The sequence below is a fragment of the Ovis canadensis genome, chromosome 17, assembly GCF_042477335.2.
Source record: "Ovis canadensis isolate MfBH-ARS-UI-01 breed Bighorn chromosome 17, ARS-UI_OviCan_v2, whole genome shotgun sequence".
Lineage (NCBI taxonomy): Eukaryota > Metazoa > Chordata > Mammalia > Artiodactyla > Bovidae > Ovis > Ovis canadensis.
Genome location: NC_091261.1, coordinates 68,964,142 through 68,990,721, shown reverse-complemented (window position 1 = coordinate 68,990,721; position 26,580 = coordinate 68,964,142). Strand labels below are relative to the sequence as shown.

At 44.3% G+C, this 26,580-nt stretch overlaps 1 long non-coding RNA gene across 1 annotated transcript; it reads left to right on the top strand.

The window, feature by feature from the left end:
* Positions 1-14,549: 14,549 nt before the first annotated feature.
* On the top strand, positions 14,550-19,966 carry LOC138422520 (uncharacterized). The gene is made up of 2 exons (XR_011249902.1): positions 14,550-14,770; positions 19,591-19,966. It is a non-coding gene; the product is annotated as an uncharacterized lncRNA (long non-coding RNA).
* The last annotated feature ends 6,614 nt before the right edge of the window (positions 19,967-26,580 follow it).

The window sequence follows — 26,580 nt, the reverse complement described above, 5'->3', positions numbered from 1 at the left end:
TCTGAAATTCGCTTGTGCCCCTTTGTATTCAACCCCTTCCTTCATGCTTTGCTCCTGGCAATGACTAAACTGTTGTCTGTCCCTAAATTTTACCTTTGCCAGAATGTCATATAAATGAAAATACAGAGTATGTGGCCCTCCACTAAACATAATCCATTTTGTTGCATGAATTAGCCTCTCCTTATATTTTATTGGTATATGATATTCCATTGTATAGCTGTACATGTTTTGTTTAACCTCGCATCAGTTGAAGGACATAGGGTTGTTTCCATTTTGGGGGTGACTACAAATAAAGTCACTATAAACAGTCACACACAAGTTTTAGGGTGAACATAAGTTTTCGTTTCTCTTGGGTAAATACTCAGGAGTGGGATGTTGAACTATATATAACTTTACAAGAAAATGCCAGACTATTTTTCAAAGTGGCTCTTCCACGCTCCTTGCTTTTTTGTAAGCTCCATGAGGCCAAGGACATTGTCTCCTTCCATTACTCCTGTATCCTCTGCCTAGAGCAGTGCCTGGCACTTAGGAGGTGCTTGAGAAATGTGTGGAGGATGAAAGAACCCCAAGCCTGCAGACCTCCTCCACCTGAGGACACGTGGAACCACATCATTAACCCACCGGGGCAACACCATGAATGGTGCTCCCTGGCTGTGTCTCACATGTCTCCGGCCAGTCCTCTTCCTGTGAGTCCTTGGTACCCTCCAGGTTTTTCACTTCAAGACAAGGCTACATTTCTTTGCAAACTTGTGTGTGAGTTTTCCACTAAAACAAATTCCTAGAAGTAGAATTGCTGAGTCAAAGTTTACAAAAGATCACAACTTTCATAGATCCTGCAAAAAGGTTATGCCAATTTACACTTTTGCCGAGAGTGGAGGAGATAGCCTGCTTCTGGAGATTGCACACTTTGCCACAGCCTCACCTACACTGAGGATGGTCACTTGGGATAAATGTGTTAAATCTATGTTGCTGGAGGTCTCAGGGTCATCAAGATCAGGGCTTCCCAGATTTTTGGATTTCACATGTGGGTACACGCTCCAGAAAGAATGGTAGAGATCCACGCAAGACTGCTAGCTCCTTGTTTGGCTAAGCAAAGACGACGACAACAACAACAAAATCAAGACTGAAATAAACCTATCTATAAAACATAGTACCACCTCCTATGGTGTCATAAATAAAAGGACATTTTTCCCCATTGAAAAATTGGAAAGGCAAATGTGGAGAATAAAATCAATCTAATTGTAATCTGGTTGGACTTGGTTTTTTTTTTTCTGATTTCACTGTGAATTGGGGAAAAGAATGCAGCCTGGGTCTTGCAGATGAGTTTGGATGGGAGCCTGGTTAATGCCAGCAGGCCTGCGTAGGTGACCCTGTGAGGGCTTTAAATGAGAACAACAAAAGATAGTTGGGAAAAAAATAAAACGAAATTGAAAGGGGGGAAGAAATGAAAGTGTTACAATTAGTTAATTGGGCTCAGTTCTTGTGGTTGTAGCTTTATCTCCCCCACTGTGCATGGAGTTCTTCTCCACATCAAAGACCGGTTGATCGCCTGGAGAATTGGAACCACTGTTTATGGAGTGCTTTGAAGATGTAAAGCACTGTTTAAATGCTAAGTATTATTATTATTATTACTTTAGATTTTAAATACCTCTTTTTTTGGTGCTGATGGGAATTTTTCATATGTTTGCCATTTTTATTTTATGCTGAAAGGGAACTTGTCTGTTAAATCACACCTCTATTCAGGCTGGGGTGGGCAAGCACTCTGACGTACCTTTGGAATATGGAACCGAATTCACCATTCTGTCCTTGTAAATTGTGTTCTCTGGGAAGATGAACGCTGTCAATCCGATGCTGTCAGTTTATGTAAGAACATGTCTCGAGATCTAATTGAAATACAGTCTCTTTCCAGGCAGGGTTGATAGAGTTATCACATTACAGATTTTATTTGACTCTGCATCTCAATTCATTCCTTTGTATAGTTTCCAGATTTCTTCATAAAACAGAATTAGACACAGTCTTGACATTAGAATTTCACGAAGAAGCAATCAAATCCAAATTACTTCGAAGAAGGAAAAGACTATAAAAGTGACTAAACAAAATGAAAGGGAAAAAACCTTCTGGAGGGCCCTAGCTTGTGAATTAATTTTCTGATTTGGTCCTTGGGACAAGTCCAACTTAATTTAGGAGGTTGCCTGACTTAAAAACATGAAGAAAGACTTTTGCATCTGTGGCTACTAAGGGCTTAAAGATAAATATTGTAAAGTTGGAAAGTTTTGTTTACTTTTCACCCTTACAATTTTTTAAATTTTAAAAAAATTTTTTAATTTTTTTGGCATAGAACTCAAGACAGTATCCCTCTCATGTGTTCACCGTGTGCTAATAGATTTTTTTTTTTTTGAGCATTAATGGGGAATTTTTTAAATTAAAAAGTCATCAGAGCTTAAATGAATCATCCGGCATAAAACTTGGATCCAGAATGAAACACAGTCATTGGGTCTTTGCAATTTCCTATGGTAACCAAAGACCAAACTGTGTTTTAAAAACTCTTCTAGTAATGAGATTCACAAGAGGTCTCAAGTTACTAAGTGGCTTTGAGCCTCTTTTGAAACTGAAGTAAAGGAAAATCTCATTAATTTGAACTGTGCTAATAATGGAATTTGTTATAAGTCAGCCTGGCCTAAGCTGCAGTTTACCTTTGCTCTACCTGTGAAGAAAACTTTACCAGTGTAACCGTGTAAAGAAGGTTGTGTAAAGAGTGTCTCATGTCTTTAAAGGAATAAACTGTTTTAAGGCTTTTAGCACCTCGTCTTACCCAAAGAAATTCCTGCCAAATCCAGATGAGTTTTAAATGTTGATTAGAGCAGCTGGGAAGTAATACTACTTGGGAACTCTTTCTTTGTCAAATGCTCCTCTGTACTGAAAAGAAAGAAAAGTTCATTTTGTTTAAGGATTCTAAACAGGCCCTTTAATGCAGACGGATCTCTTAACCTGCCCTTCATACATACTGTCATGAATGAATGAGGTTTTATTGAAGCAGTAGCAAAGATCTGTAATTACAACCTCCAACAAAGGAAGGAATTCAATAAAATGCTTTTTTCCATGACACTTATATGTGTCAGGCCGTGTGCAGCACTTTTTAATTTCTTCATGTGGTGCCTGGTAACTAAATAGGTTCTTACTAGATGGTCACATTTACTATTAAGTAATCGGTATCTTCTTCCAGTTACAGGAGGACATTAACACTTGTTGACCTCATGGCTATCAATGGATGGATAAAGGACGGTTAAAGGAAAAGGAGGAAAATATATGTAAAGAAATAGATAATAGATGATAGATAAGGGTGGATGAGGGCTTCTCGGGTGGCACTAGTGGTAAAGAACCCGCCTGCCAGTGGAGGTAGATGTGAGAGACACTGGTTGGATTCCTGGGTTGGGAAGATCCCCTGGAGGAGGGTATAGCAACCCACTCCAGTATTCTTGCCTTCAGAATCCCTTAGACAGAGGAGCCTGGCAGCCTACAGTCCATGGGGTAGCAAAGAGCTGGACACGACTGAGTGACTTAGCCTGCACACATGCAGGGATGGATGGAGAGATAAACACATGGATGGATAGATGGATGGATAGATGTACACAAAGCAAAGAAACAAGAAGTGGCACTTTGGGCATGCTAGCCCGATGTCCCCACTCCAGTACTCTTGCCTGGAAAATCCCATGGACGGAGGAGCCTGGTAGGCTGCAGTCCATGGGGTTGCTAAGAGTCGGACTCGACTGACTGATTTCACTTTCGCTTTTCACTTTCATGCATTGGAGAAGGAAATGGCAACCCACTCCAGTATTCTTGCCTGGAGAATCCCAGGGACAGGGGAGCCTAGTGGGCTGCCGTCTATGGGGTCGCACAGAGTCAGACACGACTGAAGCGACTTAGCAGCAGCAGCAGCAGCAGCCCGGTGTCAGGGAATGGCTCTCTCCAGCCAATCAGGAACTGTGGCAAGGCACAGCTGAAAGGTGGCCAGGTACCAGGAGTGACATAGCCCTTCTGGCGATTACAGTAAGCGGGCTCAGGAGTCTGTATCTGGTGCTCCTCCAATGAGGTTCCAAGGTCTTATGAAACTTCATTCAGTCATTTCCCTATCAGACAGATAAGGAGGTCATTATAAGTGCTTTCACTATTAAATATAAATGCTGTGATGAATATCCTTAGAAATAGGCTCACTTCTAAAGGAAGTGAATAGATAGTTAGATAAATATTATATGATAGGTAGACAGATAGATAGACAGGAGGGAATAAAGAAGGAAGGAAATAAGCAATCAAAGAAACAACTGGATAAATGAATTATGGTATGTCCATACGAGAGAATACTACTCAACAATAAGAAAGAATGAAGTACTGATACACAGCAGTGTGGATGAATCTAAAATTATTTATGCTGAGTGAGCATTTCATAGCTTCAGTTTTCTTATCTGTGAAATGGGAATAGTAAGTAGTGTTGTCCACAGAGTCTGTGAAACAAAGGCATGAGGGGCTCAGCACCCTGCATGGCACGCAGCAGGCACCGAGCGAAAGCTAATTTCATTTTAGTTTTTATATAGTAGTGAGGAGGTGAAGAGCTTGGACTCTGGATTCAGGCTGATCCAAATTCAAACCCCAGATAATTGCCCCTGGGCAAGTGACTTAATTTCTCCAAGCTCCAGTTTCCTCTTCTGTAAACGAGAAGTGATGCAAACGCACTGGTCAGCAGTCTGGCAGGAAACAGAGGGCACACTGAAATGGAGTAATCTGAGGTGAGTTTAATATTAATAGATTATTTGCACAGTTGTGGGCAGGATTTGGGGAGACCAAGGCAGAGTGCAATACCTGGGGATAGCAGAGGGAGGCGCTATTCCTGTCTTGGGTCTATAGGAGCAAGGAGAAGGGTTAATTCCAGAACCTGGAAAGGGGAGCTGTATGGAGAGAATCACCCAAAGGAGCCAGCCTATACCCACACAGCAAGGAGAAGTCTGGAGGAGTGGGAGTGGAATTACTGGCCCCAGTTCATTGCCTTTCTTCCTCTTCTTCTTGTGCAAATCCAATCAGAGGCCAGAGTGCATGGGAGCCGACTGGTGCCATCCACCCCGGTCAGCCTCCTGGGTTCAGGGCAAAGGTAAAGGGGGGCCAGCAGACCTAGAGGGGCAAAGAGATGAAATACAATATGCAAAGGTCCCACCTCATAGGATCAGTAGGATGAACCGAGTTCATGTCCCTAAGGCATTTGCACATAATGAGGCTTTGCAGTCCATGCTTGCCCCAGAGCCCACCCCAGCCTGGGTTCTTGAGGTTGGTGCCAGGCCAGCCTTGACCCAACCTACAGTGCTGGGAATGCAACTGAGCTGATCTACTGCTACATTCTGTGTTTACTTAGAGGAAACTTGGCAGCTGAGAGCAAGAAGAGGTTGACTGTGGTTTTCTGCAACAGCTGGGGGGTGGAGGGGAGGTGGAGAGAGGGGAGCTGGAATCTATTAGGACGCCTGAAAGCCAAGAGACCCCAGAGCCCAGGAATCTGAGAAGAGTCCAGGTCGAGGGCCGAGTCGGCCTGCATTCTCTTTGCCAAGGGGGCTGTGGATTTCGGGGGCTGAGCAGCAAGCCCTGGGACCTCATCCCCAAGGGGCCGGGCCATGGAACAGCCCCCGGTGCTGGCCACGTGGAATGTGCCACTCTTGGAACTGAGGCTTTTGCTTTTCAAAATTGGCTTGTAAATCTCTGTATAGTTTTCAGGGTTTGGGAATTTTATTTTATCTGGATTAAAGTCATGTTCTGCTTTGGCATCGGAAGGCGTTTATGACTGTTAAAACAAGAAATGAAAAATATAGGCCTGGAATCGGCAAGGCTGCCTCCTGCCAGACTCCTAGGGATTTGTCTTGGGGGCCGGGTTGAAGGTTTTCTGCCCCTTCCCCTGCCTGCTCTGTTCTTCCTTGGTCAAGCTGGAGCTGACTGAATCCAAGCACCAAATACAATGCAGGGAGAGTCCATCAAGAAGAACACCTCTCTTTTTCCTTGGGTGAACTTTATCATCTGGTTCCGCCTCCCCTCACAGCACACCCTCTTCTCGGTCATTGTTTAAAGGGCTTTCTCACTGTCACTGCCACTTGGCTTCGCTTGGTCTGGGGCAGATGGCTTAAGACTTTTGCTTCATCATTTTGGGATAACTTTGAACTCCCCAAATCGCAATTTGGGGCAAGATTGAAATAACTGCAATTCCAGCTTCTTTGGCCTACTTTGCCATCTTCTCTGTTCCCTCTGCCTTTTAAAACACACACACACACACACACACACACACACACACTTCTTTCCTAATGGCAAAGGTTATAGATGCTTCACAAAGAACACTTGAAATGCAAAGGAAAGCACACCCACGGGGGGAAAGAAAGCAAAAAATCATGAGAGTCACTCAAGCTTTTGGCAAAGATTGTTCTAGTATTTTTCCTCTTCTCCATTTATCTATCATTTATCTATTTTAAAAATATCACAATGTGCAATCTTGTCTCCCATATTGTCACTTATATGTTGGGAAAATCTTTGTATTCCTACAGATAATGTGTTGTATTTTATGACAGTAACAATAATGATTGCCATTTATTAAGCACTGTGGTTTAAAACTCAGCCTTTGTAGACAGAGAGATTTGGGTTCCAATCTCAGCTCAGTCAATGTCTAGCTGCATCTTTGGGCAAGTTACTTAATCTTGCTGGGCGTAAGTAGGTGTTAATATATAGTAAGTATTCAATAAATTCCAGCTCATATTCCTGTGGCTGTGTTCAGCAGTGATCCATATAAGACATTTGTCTGTGTTTTTCTTTTCATGAGAGTGTTACATGCAGCATTCTCTCTAAATCAGAACTTTGCGTTCCACAGCATTTGTTTCACGGTAAGCAGCTAGCTGATTTTCAACTTCTATCTTCCCTCAAGAACACGCGACAAAATTGGCAGTCTGTACTATGCAAAAATTCACCCAGAAATGGGAGAGAGGGACATTTGCACAAGCTGGGTTGTGTCTACAGAATTAGAAGGCACATTTGGACTAATTTTAGTGCTAAAAATTGGAAACATTGGAATCATGCTTCATAGGGAAGGCAAATTCTCAAAAGTGGTGAAAGGAATCCTCAGGAAGGTTTGAATTGGGTACCATTCCCTCAAGGTTTGGGCACCAGCCCAAGTTGTACACAGGTCTCGGTTTGTCTGGGAGTTGAAAGGTTCAGGCGGGAAAGAGTTAACCGTCCTTCCAGCCTTCAGGTTAGCAGTGACCAGGGAGGTCTCCTTCACGTGCCTCTTCATTGTCTTGGCTTTCCCGGCTATCTGCTGTCCATTGTGTGGCCAGAGATAATTTTGATCCCGTGACCGGGCAGTTGCTGTGTCGGCCGCTGGTATTTTGTCCTTTGGGATTTCTAAGAGGCACGGGCCTCTGTGATTGGCCTCACGTGGGCAAAAGCTGCACACAACTCACTTTGTATCTGAGGAGCTGGAGTGGGGGCCTTACTCCTTTTTTGTCACAGCCAATCAGGCTGGGGCTGAGAATTTATGAGATGAGGGGGAACCCTTTGGAAGAAAGACGCCCTTGTCTGCGGGCCTGGCCATTGCTCGCTGGTGCGCGTGGGGCGGCTGGGAGGGGGTGGGCCGGCAACCCGGGGATGGATGGGGAAAGAAAGAAATCTGAGCAACCAGGGTCAGAAGTCTTTCTGGGAGCAGGAAAGAAAACTGAGCAGGTCGCCTTGCAGGTGGGGAGCCAGAACCCTCCCCAGGGGTCAGGGAGGAGTGGGAACATTGCATCTTCCTGCAGACCCCATTCCTCCACAAGGGCAGAACCAGAGAGGTGAGGTCGAATCGCTTCTAAAATCAATCCCGGCAGCCAGTAGCCTAGATGTGGTAATATCTCCACCGAGGCAGCGAGGTACAGCTTTTCGTCTTGCTGGCCTTATACCTTTTGGCTTCTGATCTCTGAACCTGTTTCTTCATCTCTTAAAGGAGGTGGTTGGTTAATCACAATTCCTTTCTCATGGGACTTTGGGAGAAATGTGTGGAATGGATTCAGTATAGCACCTGGTATGAAATCAGTGCTAAATAAGTAGAAGCTATTATTAATGGTGATATATTTGGTTTCAGAAGAGAGTAGTCTGTTTTCATGAAAGCTCAAATTAAAGTTCATTCATTCACTGGTTCTTTCATTCATTGGTTCGGGTGATCAGTAAAGACTGATCAGGGCCTTCTGTGTGCTGGTTATTTTACTGGAGGTGATGATAATAGTAGCTAACACTTGCTTGGGGCTGACTCTGAGTTAGGCTCTACTGCCAACCCTTCATATATACTAACTTACGCAGGCTTCACAAGCAGACCATTGGGTGGGAACAGTTTCTCCTAATATCTGAAAGTAGAGTGTTCCTACAACACTTTGTAAGCCAAGATTGTTTAAAGCAAAGAAGCGATTACTTTAGGATACATCTTGCTCAGCAAAAAGCAGAGACATCACTTTGCTGACAAAGGTCTGTATGTATAGTCAAAGCTATGGTTTTTCCAGTAGTCATGTACAGATGCGAGAGCTGGACAATAAAGAAAGCTGAGCGCCGAAGAACTGATGCTTTCAAACTATGGTGCTGGAGAAGATTCTCGAGAGTCCCTTGAACAGGCGAGGAAATCAAACCAGTCAATCCTAAACGAAATCATCCCTGAATACTCATTGGAAGGACTGATGCTGAAGCCGTAGCTCCCATACATTGGCCACTTGATGAGAAGAGCCAACTCATTGGAAAAGACCCTGATGCTGGGAAAGATTGAGGGCAGGAGGAGAAAGGAACAACAGAATATGAGATGGTTGGATGGCATCACTGACTCAATGGACATGAGTTTGAGCACACTCCAGGAAATAGTGAAGGACAGAGAAGCCTGGCATGCTGCAGTCCATGGGTCACAAAGAGTCGGACATGACCGAGCGACTGAACAACAACACATCTTGTTCACGTGGACTTCCCTGGGAGCTCATCAGTAAAGAATCCACCTGCCAATGACAGAGACTCAAGTTCGATCCCTGGGTCAGGAAGATCCTGCAGAGAAGGAAATGACAACCCACTCCAGTATTCTTGCCTGGGAAATCCCATGGACAGAGGGGCCTTGGATACAACTGAGCGGCTGAGCACACATGCACATCTTGCTCACAAATTCACAATTCAACACAGAGGTGACGTGATGCTGAGATTGGAGCTGCCACTGCTGCTGCTTGGGGGCACATGTTGCCTCTATGAACAACCAAACAGCAAAACAAACAGTGAACACTATTTTGGCTTTTAGCCTTTCTTCTGTAAAAGTGAAAATCCTCTTCACATTTCTTTCGGTTACTGATGTACTGATGGGTGCTGGTGTGGGTCTATGGTAAAAGTGAAGTGGTGTGAAGCAAACTTCTGATAAGCAGGGGACACCTGTGTTGAGAAAATGAATTTGGTCAAGATCACAGAGCTAGTAAGATTAGAAGCTGAGATTTGAACTAATGTCTGCCCACGTCTCAAGTATGTGTCTTAAACACTCTGCTAGCTCTAAACTAAGAAAACAACACATGACTCTGGCCCCACCCCCTCAGGGCAGTTCTGTCCCCTAGGACTTTCTGCAATCATAGAAATATTTGCTATCTGTGCTGTCCATGGCTACTGAGGATCTGACATGCAGCTAATGCAAGAGAGGAACTGGATGTTAAAGGTTTTGTTTTAATTTGTATTCATTTCAATGTAGATTTATATAGCCACAGTTGGCTGGTGGCCATTGTATTAACCAGGACGGTTCTAGGAATTCAGAGTCTAGGTGAAGCCATTTGTGTTAATCAAGGCAGTAAGTGTTATGCTATGCGTTCAGTTCAATTCAGTCACTCAATCGTGTCTGACTCTTTGCAATCCTGTGGACTGTAGCATGCCAGGCTTCCCTGTCCATCACCAACTCCTGGAGCTTGCTCAAACTCATGTCCATCAAGTTGGTGATGCCATCCAACCATTTCATCCTCTGTCATCCCCTTCTCCTCCTGCCTTCAATCTTTCCCAGCATCAGGGTCTTTTCCAATGGGTCAGTTCTTTGCATCAGGTGGCTGAAGTATTGGAGTATTGGAGTATTCATATTCCAATGAATATTCAGGACTGATTTCCTTTAGGATGGACTGATTGGATCTCCTTGCAGTCCAAGAAACTCTCAAGAGTTTTCACCAACACCACAGTTCAAAAGCACCAATTCTTCGGTGCTCAGCTTTCTTTATAGTCCAACTCTCACATCCATACATGACTACTGGAAAAACCAAAGCTTTGACTAGATGGACCCTATGGCTCTGCCCAAGTTCCAAGGGCATAGGGATGTCAGCATTGGTGTGGGGTGGGGGCCTGTGGCCAGGTCAGGGGAGGCTTCCCTGAGAAAAATCTTCTCTGAGCCAAGTCTGGAGGAAGGAGGAGCTGGCAGGAGGCGAGGTCTTCTCAAATATACCCACATAAGCTGGGTTTCACAACACAGATGGTGCTCAGTCAGGACTTTGGTGGGGACTGAAACCTGTAATCAAGACCCAGGGTCTTCTCTGAGCTACAGGATAACCAGAGCGTCCCCCTGAAGGATGAAAGAATATTGGATTCAAGAATCTGTTCACTGTGGTGGTGTTGTTTTTCTTCAGTTTACAGGTATCAGCTTGTGTTTGGCTTCTAACCATCACCTCTCTGAGGATGTGAAAACATCAGGAAAACAAATCTGAAAGATTCACCAGCTCATCAGAATGCTTTGTCAATATCATGTGAAGCTCAATGTCCAGGAATCGTGAGCCGGCTGTAGGCAGACAAAAGAGTAGTAATAATAATGATAATGATGATAATAATGAAAAACAGTTACCACTTATTAAGACACTTACTTTGTGCCAGACCCAATCTTAAGTGCTTTCGTGTATTGATCGTCTCACACAATCTTACAATCTATTCTCTACATGGCAGGAGAGTGGCCTTTTTAAGACATAAACTCTAAATCAGATCATGCTAGTCTGTGGCTAAAAACCCTTAAGTGGCTTCCCATTATATTTAGAATGAAATCAAAGTTTCTGGCCCCAGCCTGCCAGGCTTGTCCCCTGTCTACTTCTCCCTGTCTGCTTCCATCTATGCACCGAGCTCCAGACACATAAGAACACTCTCTGGTATAAAGCGCTAAGCTATTGTCTGCCCCAGGACAATATTCACCCTTACCCTCCACTAGAATGAATGTGCCGGCGGAGAACAAGGACTTTGTTTCTTTGCTCACTATTGCATCATTAGCTCCTACGACGGTTAAGAACTCAATAAAAATATGTAATTGAAAACATTTCAATCCTATGTACTAGGCATTATTATTCTCACGTAACAGATGAAGAAATTGAAGGTCGGAGTGGTTCATTTGCTAGAAGCCACATGGCTTGTGAGTTTCTGACTCCATAGCTGGAGGAATCTGTCCATTTCCTCATCAGCCAGCCGCGCAGAGGCTGCACACCTACCCCTGGAGGATGAGCATCCTTCAAGTTGTGGTTTTCATCCTTTCACTCTGCAAACAGTCCTGGTTTGCCTCACTTAGTCCTTTATTGCCTGAACCTGTCTATATAATAAGAAACCTAGCCTGCATAACAACCCAGTCTTCTTCTGGCTTTTACTTTATGTTTTTCTCTGATCATAAAAATGAGTATTGGAGACAGACTGGAAAATGTAGGAAAAACACATACAGAAGCTGGGGGAAAAAAACCACTCATGACTTCACAACCCAGAAGCAAGTGGGTTAACGCTTTGGTTTCTTGATTGCCAATCTTTTCTATGGTCCTGATCTCTTTATCTGTATGTAATTTTGTGTCCTGTTTCTATCCCTTAATGCTCTATCTTCAGAGTTCTCAAGGCATTGCAAAGTTTTCATAAGCACTAAAGCTAATGGTTGCATAATACTCCTTAGGTACACTCAATTGACTCAATCATTTTTTATAATTGGGAGGTGGGGGATGAGATTCCCTTTTCTTATCTTGCAAAGTTAGTAAGCCAAAAATAGGGCTTAAATGTAAGGAGGCACATATTACAATTATGATTTAAATATAAAGAGACGCTTGGGCAATTATGTTTCCCTTTTGAGATCAGAAAAAGGAACATTTGGGCTTCCCTGGTGATTCAATGGTTAAGAATCCACCTTGAAAATGCAAGGGACACTGGTTTGATCCCTGATCCAGGAAAATCTCACATGCCACAGGGCAACTGAGCCTGTGCACCACAACTACTATGCCCATGCTCTGGAGCCCACAAGCTTCAACTATTACAACTACTAAAAGCCCGCATGCCCTGATACCCGTGCTCTGCACAAGAGAAAGGCTTCCCTGGTGGCTCAGACTGTAAAAAAGTCTGCCTGCAATGTGGGAGACCCAGGTTCCATTCCCAGGTTAGGAAGATCCACTGGAGAAGGGAATGGCAACCAACTCCAGTATTCTTGTATGGAGAATTCCATGGACAGAGGAGCCTGGTTGGCTGCAGTCCATGGGGTCACAAAACAATGAGAAGCCCTTGCACCACAACAAGAGTAGGCCTCCCTCACCACAACTAGAGAAAGCCTGCATGCAACAATGAAGCAGCAGCACAGACAAAAACAAATACTTTTTTTAAAAAAAGAAAAGGGCACATTTGTATGCCATCAGAATAATTATTGCTATTATTTTATCATTTCCTGAGATTTCATAGTATATTAAACTTGCAGATATTCCAAAGAAAATCATGGATTATACCTAAATGTCTTTACCCAAAGCAAATGTTTTAGGGCTGTGTTGACTCTTGGCAAAATCCCTCTGGTTGCCTTATCAGGGATACTTTCTTAGCCGCTAATCCTTCCCATGATGGGATCCGGATGGTAAAGAACCCACCCTCCTGCCAATACAGGAGATGTAAGAGACAGGGGTTCAATCCCTGGTCAGGAAGATCCCCTGGAGAAGGGGATGGCAACCCACTCCAATATCCTTGCCTGGAGAATCCTATGGACAGAGGAGCCTGGTGGGCTACAGTCCATAGGGTCACAAAGAGTCAGACATGACTTAAGTGACTTAGCACATAGCACAGCTTTCCATCATATAGCCACTGACAAGTCCCTCCTCTTGCTGGTGATTGGTTCCATGGGGGCCACGTGACCCCATTCTAGGGACTGAGACCGTGAAGGTGGGGAAAACTCTCCTTGCTCCAGGAAGTAGAGTGAAAAATGGTTGGGATTCTAGAGGCCAGAAACCAGGGTTCAAGGTCTAGCATTAGGGCCTAACCATGTCATGTGCCTTTGGTCATGTCACTTCTCTTCCCTGCGGAATGAGGATCATAGTCCTTGCCTCAGAGAACTGTGAAGGTCAAATGAGGCATCTAACAGGGAGGGTGTGTAGTAAACTCAAAAAGGCCATAAAGTTGTTTGGAATGCTTATGATCCAATGAGTTATGACCACAGTAGCTATTTAAAAAGACTTAAAGGTCAGTAGAGCCAATGTTCTCCAGCTCAAATCTTTAAAAGACTTGCTCTTGTTATAAGACGTTATATATAAACCAGATTAGCGGGTCCTCTGCTTGTCATAAATTCATGGGGATTTGAAAGAGTGGGTGGGGTAGGCTGTGCTGGTTGCTTACCCAGTATCCATGTCCTACTTTGCTCTGTCCTAACAAAAGATCTGTTGGGGTCAGGCATTCGCCTTGTCCCCATTCAGAACGTGACTCAGGGCGAAGTAACCCCACCCCCAGCTGCAGGGGTGGACCTGATTGGTTCAAAGAATAGTCCCTCTTCTTGCCAGTGATTGGTTCCGTAGGGGCCACATGACCCCATTCTAGCAACTGAGACCTTGAGTGTGGGAAAACCTCTCCTTGCTACTAACAATTTATGACCGGAAAGGAGAGTGTTTCGTTTTCCTCCGGATGCCCTACCTTGAACTCTGGTCGCCATCTTGCTATCAAAATGGGGGATGAAGGCAACACGGACAGGGGAGGGGTCCAGAGAATTATGCTGGATGTGTTAATAATAACAACAATAATAGCAGCAAACACTTTTTGAGCATTTAGAGGTTTACAGGTACTATTCTAAATGTATTATAGGCTTTAGCTTAGGGGGGCGGCTGCAGCTATTTTAATGGCCAGTGAACCTAAGAATGGTTTTTATATTTTCTAATGGTTAAAGAAAAAAAATCAAAAGAACAGTATTTTGCAACATGTGAAATTACATAAAGTTCAACTTTCAGTGTCCATAAATAAAATTTCATTGGACCACAGTCATGCCCACTCATTTATCTGTTGTCTACCACTGCATTCATGCTATAACAGCAGCGTTGAGTGGTTGGGCAGAAACTACCAACTACCTTGCCAAGAGGGAAGCCTAAAATATTTACTACCTGGTCCTTCATAAAGTTTACCTGCCCTTGCTTTAGCACAGACAACAGTACTATGAGTCAGCATACTATTCCTAGCCAATTTTTAACAGATGAGAAAAATGTGGCTCAGAGAGGTTAATAATTTGCCCAAGGTCCCGCAGCTATTAAGAGCTGGACTTGAGATCCACTACCAGTCTCGCTCTAGAGCCAGTGTTCTTAACCTCTTTGGGAAAGAACCTGTATTTGCGATGACATTGTTGAAATGTTGAGTCAACCAACCCCAAGCCTGCCTCCTTTGGGATTTCCAGATTGAAGATGTACTCTGTTAGCAAGACCAGTTTGAGACTGTGTTTCTGTTCTTTGCAGGTGAAAGCCTCCCAGCTAATGCCATGAGGAAGCACCTTAAAGAGGTAAGAGCAGAAACAGAAGGCAAGCTCTTTGGAGCAACTGCTTTCTTTCCTCAGTCAAGAGAGTAAAAGCTTTCTTTCTCTAGGCGGTTCAAGTCTCCACAAGTTCTTCCCTTTAAAAGGGATTATGAAAGAAATCCTATTTTAGGATTGCTGCTGCTTTTGGCAATCTGCAATATTAGCCTGATGAGGAATTACACTCGCTAATAAAATATCTCAAGTTGGGCTGAGTCTAATTGTTGCAAGTGCTGGTTGTAATAGCCTGTCACAAGGACTTCTATGCCAGCGCATCCCTTGCTTGGCTACAGCCCATGTGGAAAATCAATTTCCTCTAAATGTTTGAAGAATGGCACAGAAGGACCTGATTTCTTTTCCCTCTGCTGGAGTCAATCTGGAGATAGTGAGCCTATGAGATGAGTGAAAATAGCTATGATTACAAGATGCAGGATAGAATGCCAAGTTGAGCAAAGCCTGATCACAAGCTCTGAGTTCTAGACTTTATGTCCTGAGACCGCAGACAATTACATTTGTGTCCCAAATCAACATGCTCTTGAAAAGTCACAGAACAGAAAGGATCTGACTTCAGTCCAGCTATTTCACTTCTAGGAATCTCTCCCACTGAAAAACTCCTATAAGTAGGCAAGAATATACAAACAGGGTGTTCCTCACAACCTCCTTTGAAAAACTGGAGGTAATATAGTTATCTGACAAGAGGAGACTGGTCAATTAAAGGGTGATATTTCCAGGCTGCTGCTGCTGCTGCTGCTAAGTCGCTTCAGTCGTGTCTGACTCTGTGCGACCCCATAGACGGCAGCCCACCAGGCTCTGCCATCTCTGGGATTCTCCAGGCAAGAACACTGGAGTGGGTTGCCATTTCCTTCTCCAATGCATGAAAGTGAAAAGTGAAAGGGAAGTCGCTCAGTCGTGTCCGACTCCTAGTGACCCCTTGGACTGCAGCCTACCAGGCTCCTCAGTCCACGGGATTTGCCAGGCAAGAGTACTGGAGTGGGTTGCTATTGCCTTCTCCAATTCCAGGCTATGTACCCATTAAGAAACAGATAAATCCATATGTATTCATGTGGAAAGATTTTTGTGATATGGTATTGAGTGGAAAAAAAGAAAGCTGAAGACCAGTATGTGTAGTATAAGTTTGTTTCGGTTTAAAAAAATGTGCCCATTTATATGCAGGTGCTTGTACATGTAGAAAAAGGTATGAAGGGATACACACCAGGTTATAGATGGTGGTGGCTAAACCCAGAAAGTGGGAATAGTGCAGATGAGAGGGAAAATGTTCCTTCTATATTATTGAGATTTTTTACGAGAGTATATGAATTTGACAATGATAAAGGAAATAAAGAGTTGACTTTCTGGCATGTATGAATAACATTGTACTCACCACCATTTCTGAGGGTGCAGAGAATCAGCCTCAATTCCACAGCACTTACCATCCAATCAAGTCACAGATGTAAGTCTGTTACATAGCCTAATCTGACAGGTCATAGCTCCTCTTAGTTTATAGTTGTCCCAAAGAGACTTCAACCTTAGCTATCTGCCTGCCAAATCAGAACCAACCCAAAATGTCCTGCTACCGAGGCCAGAATTTAAAGACTTACTCTAAAAATCAATGGCAAAAGATATGTAACATAAAATGTACTATTTTAACCATTTTCAAGTATACAATTCAGTGGCATTGGGTACATCACAGTGTTACGCAACCACCAGCACTGTGTGGTTCCAGAACTTTCTCGTTACTCCAAAAAGAAACCTCAGGGGCTTCCCTGGTGGTCCAGTGGTTAAGAATCTGCCTTCAAATGCAGGGGATGCTGGTTCCATCCCTTGTCAGGAAACTAAGATACCCGTGGGGTAACTAAGCTTTCCTGCTGCAAGTAGAGAGCCCATGCTGCAATGAAAGATCCGACATGACGGAATGAAGATCCTATGTGCTGCAACTGAGAAGTGATGCAGCCAAATAAATAATTTTTTATTATTTATAAAAAGGAAACCTCATACATATTAGCAGTCACTCTCCACTCCCCTCTGCCCAACCCCTCTTAAACCACTAACCTGCTTCCTGTCTCTATGGATTTGCCTATTCTAGACATTTCATACAAATGGAATCATACCATATGTGGCTTTTTGTGTCTGGTTTCTTTCATGTAACATGATGTTTGGAAAAAAAGAAAGCTGATGTTTTCATGTTCATGATGTTTTCAAGGTTCATCCATGTTGTAGCCTGTATCAGTACTTCATTCATTTTTATCCATTCATTTATCCATTGTATGGATAGACCACAATTTATGTGTTCATCAGTTGATCCACATTTTAGATGTTTTTATCTTTTAGATATTATGAATAATACTATGAACATTTCCCATACATATTTTTGTTGAGCACCTGTTTTCTACTCTTTTGTGTATATACACAGGAATGGAATTGTGGGGTGAGATGGTTAACCTTATTAAGATTTGCTTTTAAAATCTCATAGAGCTTCCTTGACCATAGAGGACATAGCTTGAATGGGAAAAACTTCCCCTAAGTTCTCCTAAGTTTCTCTATCATGTCCCCCGAGTCTAGGCAGTTAAGTACATAGATGAAGATAATTACTATGTAATTACCTTATCTATGCTTTAAAAACCATCTGCTAAGATCTCACTTCTAGGATATTCCAAATATTGCTATCACATGAGCATTTGGGGAACTGTTATTCAAAGTACATTAAACAAATGGTTAACCCAGGATTTCCCATGAAAGTTTCACTTTCTGTTACCACTTGTGGAAATTCAATAGTTCTGGCTATTACTGAGCACAATGGCATTAACTTTGAATTGCTGAAACACCAGACCAGGTGAACAGGATCTTGAAATGGGCTTTTGCTCAATGGTAGCTTGTAATTATCAGTGTATCTTAAGATGGGCTTAACTTGGGATCAGTACCAAGTTGGGATTAACTAACCATAGTAGTTAAGTTGCTTTGGGACAGTAGGACCTGGATTCAAGTCCTGACTTTGCCATTAACTATTTACCCTGGGAAAGTCACTTAACCCTTCTGGGTCCCCCAGTTCTCTCCTCTATAATATGGTTATAGGACATACTTCATGGCTTATTCAACAAACATTTTTTCTACACCTATACAAGCATTGACTGACCAAAACCCAGCAGTCCCTGGTCTTGTGGGGAGAGGCAAAAAATAAATATAACTAAAAGTAATTATGAGGTAGTTAGATGGTGGTACATTTTATGAGGAAAAAATAGACCAGGAGGGCTGAGGGAGGGTCTGCATTTTAAATGGTGTGGTCAGAATAAGCCTCCCTAAGAAGGTGACATTTGAACAAAGACTTGAAGGAAGAAAGAGGATAAGTCATGTGGGTAACTGGGAGGAAGAGGAACAGGTGTGCAAAGGCCCCAAGGCAGGAATGTTCTCTCACATTCACAGAAAGTTGAGGAGACTGACTGGTATGCCGGGCCCAGTGTGCATTTGGGGGAGAACAGAAGAAGCTGATTTTGTGGGCTTTGGGGGAAGGACTTTGGATTTTACTCTGAGAGAGAAAAGGAGCCCTTGTAGGCTTTTGACCTGAGATGACTTCTACCTCAAAAACATCATTTAATCTGCTCTGTTGAAAGTAAAGCACAGAGAGACAGGGGCAGCAGCGGGCAGATCAGTTAGGTGCATTCTGCAGTAATGCAGGTGAGACAAGGTGGTGGCATAGAGGTGAGAAATGGCAGGGCTCTGAATACATTCTGAAGGCAGAGCCAACACAATTTCCTATCAGGAGGATTAAATAAGATAATGCAGGCAAAGCTCTCATCACAGAGCCTGCATGTAGTTAATACAAAATAATGGTAGCCGCCTTTATTATCAAAGTGGGCTCCCTTGTAGGGGCAGATTAGGAGGTAAAAAGAAGTGAGCAGACTTGCTTCGTGGTCCAGTGGTTAATAATCTGCCCACCAATGCTGGGGACATGGGTTTGATCCCTGGTTCAGGAAGATCCCACATGCCAAGGGGCAGCTAAGTCTGTGAGTCACAACTGCTGAGCCCACGTTCCCTAGAGCCTGTGCTCCTCAACAAGAGAAACCATGTCAAATGAGAAGCCCGTGCACTTCGACTAAAGAGTAGCCCTTTACTCGCTGCAACTAGAGAAAGCTCATACGTAGCAATAAAGACCCGGTGCAGCCAGAAATAAGTAAATAGAAAGTGAGCAAGAGAGACCATATTCCGTTTCCAGTGTGATTTGCAGTGAGTCATAAGGCCACCAAAGGTAAGGAGGCATTGACAAATGAAGACAAGGACTTCTGGACCTTCCAGAGAACTGGAAAACCCAAAGCAGCAAAAACTGACATAATTTAGGCCAAAAATAGAGATTTTAGATATCAAGTTTTTCGAATAATCGCAAAAGCTTCCTTTTCGATGCAGTGGTAAAGAATCTGCCTGCCAATGCAGGGGTTGCTAGATACTTGGGTTCAATCCCTGGGTCGGGAAGATCCCCTGGAGGAGGAAATGGCAACCTGCTCCAGTATTCTTGCCTGGAGAATCCCATGGAAAGAGGTACCTGGTGGGCTGTAATCCATGGGGTGGCAAAGAGTCGGACATGACTGAGCACACACGCACACACATAGTGTGTGGAAGGCAACGTCAGTCGGGGGAAAATGTTTGTTTCTAGATTTCCTCACTTTGGAAATATTTACTGGTGATATTGCAGCCCAGGTATTTAATTTGGGGTTTTTGATTGAATGCCCAACTCCAGAATTCCTTTCAGGAAGAAAAGCCAATTGCCAGGAGACAACTGGATTCCTTGCAGCTCACCTTTTCTTTGTTCCAAATTTCAGAGACGAGATGAAAGGTCGTTCTGAGACTGATAAAGATGGATTTTTCCAAGGGGGATGCCAGCATTGCTCCTCCAGCCTCTGGTAATTACGCCTCCTGGAAGCCCTCTGCCAGCCTCTTCCCATCAGACATCTGGCCCCAGCAGGAAGAAACGGGGACCAAGGCACTTATTTTGGTTTTGACATCGGCAAAGGAAGTCTGATTAAATTCATCATGAGAGCAGATGAAAAGCTACCAAACAGTATCTCTCTTCGTTGCATCACCTGCATTTCTAGATTGGCCAAAGATCTTGCTTCCTTTTTTAAAAAAATTTTACTCTGGATTAAGGTGTGATTTTTATTTTACAGTTAATTAATTATATGATAATAATGCCAGTGAGTTTATTGTTAATTATTTGTATCTGTGCTTAATATTTATAAGTATGCTCAGTTCTTGTGAGCTAACATTTGGCTTGTCAGATGTGTTAGTCATTGTAATTAATTGAGCCCATGTATGTTAAGCGTCTGTCTACAATGCGGGAGACCCAGGTTCGATCCCTGGGTTGGGAAGATCCCCTGGAGAAGGAAATGGCAACCCACTCTAGTATTCTGGCCTGGAGAATCCCATGGACAGAGGAGCCTGGCAGGCTGCAGTCCATGGGGTCACAAAGAGTCGGACACGACTGAGCGACTTCACTATATCCCTATATGTTCACTGAGTAGATTTCTAGGAATAGCAGCAGATATGAAATGTCTTCACTACCCTGAACTTATCTTGATTTTTTGTTGTGTTTTTTGACTACACTGCATGGCATGTGAGATCTTAGTTCCCTGACCAGGGATTGAACCTGCACCCCCTGCAGTGGAAGCATGGAGTCTGAACCACTAGACCACCAGGGAAGTCCCCTGCACTAGATAGAGAAAAACTTTGGAGGTTGGATCCTTTGGGTGATATTCATTCTTTACCTGTCAGGCCTCTTTCCTCATTCCTCTTGAGATGGTACATCCTCTCTCTTGTGACTCCCCCCTCCTCCTCCATTTCCTTTGTACCACCAGGCCCAGCTGCCTTGCTTGTGGGGATCTGGTGCAAAATAAAAATATGGATCCCATTGGTCAGAAATGATGAGGAATTTCAATATGGTGACAGCAGAGTATTAAACCCAGTGTGAGGCCCTGGTGACTGCATAGGTCACACGCCAGTGAAACTGGCTCTGCATGCCATGGTCGCCTTTTGCTTTTTCCCAAAAGGCATCTTCCCACCAGAAAGCACCCCCTCCCTCTTCTCTACAGCTGAAACAGGGCCCAGCACCCAGGAGGGGCTCGAGAAATGAGTAAAAGATTTTCCAAATGCAAGCCTGAGAAAAGCAGAGCATAATCATGGAGCTCTCCTGTTTTCCTCTAGATGGGTTGGGTTCTATATTGATGTAGAGGTGATGGTTGTAGAGGGTTAAGTGTTAATCGCTCAATCGTGTCTGATTCTGTGCAGCCCCATGCACTGTAGCCCGTGAGCCTCCTCTGTCCATGGGTTTTCCAGGCAAGAATACTGGAGTGGGCAGCCATTCCCTTCTCCAAGGGATCTACCCCGACACAAGGATCAAACCTAGGTTTCCTGCATTGCCGGCAGATTCTTTACCATCTGAGCCACCAGGGAAAGCCATGGTGGTGGCGAGGGTGGGAGGTGGTTGAGGTAAACATTTGTCAAAACTTATCAAACTAGACTTCAGGGGACTGCACTGCACTGAGGATCATTGCACATCAATTAAGAAAGAGTGGGCCTAAAATAACCCCCAATGGCTCCACATTACCCTCAAGACAATCTTGTTTTTGTCATACAAGGTCCTTCCTCAGGGGGCTGTTCATTGTTTTTCAGCCCCACCTCCAGCACTTCTGGGCTCCCTGTTTTCTAGCTGTGCTGGCTGCCCACTCCCCCGCGCCCTTCCTGCTCAACAGCTTCCCAGTGGCCCAGGAGTAAAATGTCAAATACTAACAACCAGTATGGCATCAGCACCACCAGGGAAGGACTGAGGAGCTGAAGTGGAGTCCTGGAGCTTCCTGCTGTGTCAGGTGTTAGCCTTGTCTTCTCTGCATTACGGGAAGTGGATGGAGGCCCAGGGAAGAGAGGCTGAGGTAGAAGGTATGTGGTGGGCTGCAGGCACTGGCTATTTATCCATCAATACAAAGGTAGGAAGGAAACCTATGACAAACCTAGACAGTGTATTAAAAAGCAAAGACATCACTGTGCCTACAAAAACCCATATAGTCAAAGCTATGGTTTTTCCAGTAGTCATGCACAGATGTGAGAGCTGGATCATAAAGAAGCCTGAGCACCGAAGAATTGATGCTTTCAAATTGTGGTACTGGAGAAGACTCTTGAGAGTCCCTTGGACTGCAAGGAGATCAAACCAGTCCATCCTAAAGGAAATCAAGGAAACCAACCCTGAATATCCACTGGAAGAACTGATGCTGAAGTTGAAGCTCTAATACTTTGGCCACCTGATACCAAGAGCTGACTCATTGGAAAAGACCCTGATGCTGGGGAAGATTGAAGGCAAAAGGAAAAGGAGGCAGCAGAGGATGAGATGGTTGGACAGCATCACTGACCCAGTGGACATGAATTTGAGCAAACTCTGGGAGACAGTGAAAGACAAGGTAGCCTGACATGCTGCAGTCCATGGGGTCACCAAGAGTCACACACAACTTAGCAACCGAATAACGACAAAGGTAGTCAAATATATGACCTGACATAGCCAGGCTCCTGAACATCAACCCACTGCCTAAAATGAGGGCCAGCTCTTTCTTCTCTGTCGACACTTCCCCCTTCCTCCTTCAAGTCTCAGCTTATGGGTTTTCTCCTCCAGGAAGTCTTCCCTGACCCCATCTTCTCTCTTGACCTCTCCTTCCATAGCATTTACCACACTGTCCTAGATGAATTGACATCTGTCTTCTCCAGCTCTTTAAGGCTGAGTCAGTGTCTTCCTAGTTCCAAAGTCCAATAAAGTGCTGGACACAGACACCTGGGTACACACATGAGTGAAAGGTTTTCTTTTGGCTTTTCTGGTGTGTGGTGCAGACACAGATAAACTCGTATGGAGGGATGTGTGAACAGCGAGTGAGTAAATGTCCCCCATACCTTATCTATCACTCCTTTAATTGAGACAGTGGGGAATCTTGGGACATGGGTTTGGAGAGAATGTATTGCTGCAGCTAAAAGGTCTCATACTGTGGTCTCAGGCAACCCAGAGAGATCCTAGACCTTGCTGGCAGGCATGCACAGGCAAGCGACTTGACCTTCCTGAGCATCAGATCAGGTCAGTATTGCTCCAGCTTCACAGGGTTATTGAGAAGCTCAAAGGCAATAATACCTGCAGAACACTTAGCCTTCAGCAGCTCTGACTCAAAGAGAAGTTGGATCTTGTTCACCAGGGGGCCTGAATTGGTGACTGTGGTCACTGGACAACAGGAAAAGAGGTCATCTGCCATTTGTAGCCGTCCTCGAATAGGCAGCTCTGATTTTTGCCTTCCATGAGCTACCCAGTCTCCTGGGTCAGGCAATTGCACAACAAAAGTGAACTTTTCTCTGCAATAAGAATATAACTATTGGCAGATGTCACTGAACCGAAATCTGGAAGACAATAAAAATGGGCATTTTCTTGTGGGCCTGCAACTTCCTGTTTCTCTGCAGGAAGACCCCAATTTCAGCCCTGAGAGAGAGAAGACAGTGGTCCTCAATCATAAAAATCAAGAGAGAAACCAATGCATTGATTGCCTTCCCAATCAAAATGCCTTGTTTTCTGCCTTTCTGAATATTCTGCCCAAGAATAATTCTTGGCTAAAACGTGGCATAAATTGTCCCATTCCCCATGCTTCCACCTCCTTCCAAACTACGGTCTCCCAACAAATCCTGAATTCCCAAGAAAAGGCAGTTTTGCATCCTGCCTGAGAACTCAGACTCCAGAGTCAGACAGACTGGAGTTCCAGTCCTCCCCTTACTGGTTCCTGGCTGTGAAATCTTAGTCAAGGTTCTTAACCTCTCATAGTTTTTTTCCTACCCTGTTCGGTGAGCAAAGAACAGTGTCTATATGGTGGAGTTTCTGTGAGGACTAAGTGACACTAAGTGGCAGAACTTGGTGAGATTTCACAAAGTATTGGTTGTTGTTATACTCATTTGTTTTAAAGAGAGGATATGGGATGGCAAAAATATTTTAAATGCTTATAATAAGCCCTGCAGACCCACAAAATTTGGGAGACTCTCATTTTTATAAATCATCTCATCATCTCCCGATGTGGTAGGAAAGATTTAGAATCAGTTCCTTGGAATCTGGGAATGTGATCTCACTGGAAAAAGAATCTTTGCTGATGTAATTAAGTTAAGCATCTTGAGATAAGATGCAAAGGGGCCCTAAGTCCAATAAAATTGTCCTTAGAAGAGAAGGGGAGGAGACCTGTATGAAGGCCATGTGGGGACAGAGGCAGAGATTAGAGTGATACAGTCACAAGCCAAGGAATGCCAGCAACCACTCAAAGACAGGAAAGGATTCTCCCCTAGAACCTTCAGAGGGGGCAGGAGCATGGCCTTGCCAACATCTTCGTTTCTGGCCTCCAGAACCGTGGGAGGATACACTTCTGTTGTTTTAAGCACCTTGTTTGCAATAACTTGTTGCACAAGAACACATCTTATGGCATCTTTAATAGGGAATTCAATACCTTGCCTCACAGGGTTCTAAGAATAAAGAAGGTGATGCTGCAGGTTTGCTGCCTTGGGAGTTTTGTTAGAAGCCAGCATGGAGCCCTTACAGCCTGATCATTGAGAGCAGGCAGACTTGGGTTCAAATCCCAGCTTCCCTTTTACTTGCTGTACAGTCTTGGGCAGGTGACTCAACCTCTCTGAACTTCAGTTTCTTCATAGGTAAAATAGGAATTGCTGTTCAGTTGCTCAGTCATGTCTGACTCCTTGCGACCCCATGGACTGTGGCACGGCAGGCTTCCCTGTCATTCACTATCTCCTGGAGTTTGCTCAAATTCATCTTCATTGAGTTGGTGATACTACCTAACCATCTCATCCCCTACTGCCCCCTTCTCCTTTTGCCTGGCTTCATTGAGTTATGCAAGCCCCATTGCCAACAACAAGGCTGTGATCCATGAAGGGAACAATAGGAGTGGTAATATCCTTTTTTAAAAAATAATTTATTATTTTTGACTGCACCACGTGGCATGCAGGATTTTAGTTCCCCAAGCAGGGATTGAACCCAGGCCCCTTGCAGTGGAAGTAGAATCTTCACCACTGGACTGCCAGGGAAGTCCCTGGAATAGTGATATCCTTATATCATGTGATAATGGGATGATTCAGAAAATACATCCGAGGTGCCTGGTATACAGAAAATGTGACGATGACTCTTTGGGGGAAATCCATCTAGCTTCTCACACACGTGGCAAGATGCTGATGTGGTTATGGAGTGACTATGGCCGTGGGGCAAAACTAAATGGCATCATGAGTGGGTTGACCCTGCAGCCACTCCTGGTTAGCAAAGCTAGAAGGAAGGACTTGGCTGTCTCAAGGTGCCTCGTGAGACAGCCCACACTCAGGCCTCCTGCTTTATTGTTCCTGCTGAAATCAGGGGACAGAAGCCTTGAAAGCCAGCCCCCAGTGTTGCTCTGTGTCTGCCAGGAACCTTCTAAAGGTGATGACTTTTAAACAGGCAGTGCCGATTCCACGGCCGTCCCGCTTCCTCAGGGTGTCTGTGTTCAGAAGGCCCCACCATCCGTGACCCTCCTACTTACTTCCTAGAAGGGGCACATCCTTTCCACTCAGTTAAAAGGACATTTTTTCCAATGAAAGCGGGTCATATTTCAAGTTGCATTGCCAAGGTATTGGGAGCCAGTAAAAGGGGGCATTTAACACCGTATTTATTTTGACTGGCAAAACAGGTCATGGCTGTAAAAGAAACAGCTCTTGAGAAGGAGGCAGCCTCGCCGACTCTGGGCTCACTCTTCCTACCCACACACACACTGTTTAAAGCATTCCAGCGCTGCTGCCAACCTTCCTGGCAGTGCTCTTATTTCTTTACATGTATGTTGCATTCCATCTGTTTAATGTGCTCTCTGTGCCATTCGTGGATTTTGGCAAGGCCTGGAGAGGTGGCATGGCATGCTGAAGCTTGTTCTAAGCAAAACGGGGCACAAGGCAGAGGGAGGTTGGAGGTTGATGAAGGGGTCCTGTTTCCCCTTTGACTCGGGTGTAGGGGGCGGCGCCTGGAGTTGCAAAGACTGAGGGGGAGTCGCAGAGCAGTTTTTTCTCCAGATGTGGTTGAATCACGTGTGTGCCACTACGGCAGTTCATCCTTAGTGGGGATTTTGGGGTGTACTTTTACGGTTTCTGATACGTGGCCAGAAAAATTAAAGTGATGGAGGAGGGTAACTGTGGGGAAGTTGACTCGTACTCATGAATCTGGGTTTCCACCTGGAAATCTTCTAAAGCGAAGCCAGAAAATGCCAACACCTGGATCCAATGGGCCCAAGGCCTAAAGAAAACTGAACTCCATCTTTACATTATTCTCAAGAACCATTAAGTACTTGGTTGGAGAAGCTGAGGAGACGTGCTGTGATTTGGATCCTATTTCATCCACTTGGAAGACAGGAAAGCCACGTTTATGTACCGCCAAAACATCTGGTGAATTCAGCTAAAGAGAAAACTCACCACTCCAGTTGCAGGGTTGGGGGATGGAGGTGGGGACAAACCCTTTAGAAACAGTTGTTGAGTATTGGGTGACTAAAAAACTTCCTGTCGATTGACTCAAATGTTCACTTTTCCATTGGTTCCTGTCGAGTCCAACTCTTCAGAATGAGGAAACAATGAAGATTCTGGGCAGAGAAACAAAGATTCGGGGGTTAAAAAGACACAGAAAAAAGACAACTTAAGAAAAAGGTTGAGTGCACTTTTTTCTTTTTTTTGAGTCCAGCCAAGAGTGTGAACAGAATCCCCGTGTTAAGAAATGGAATTACTCACCTGAATCAGGA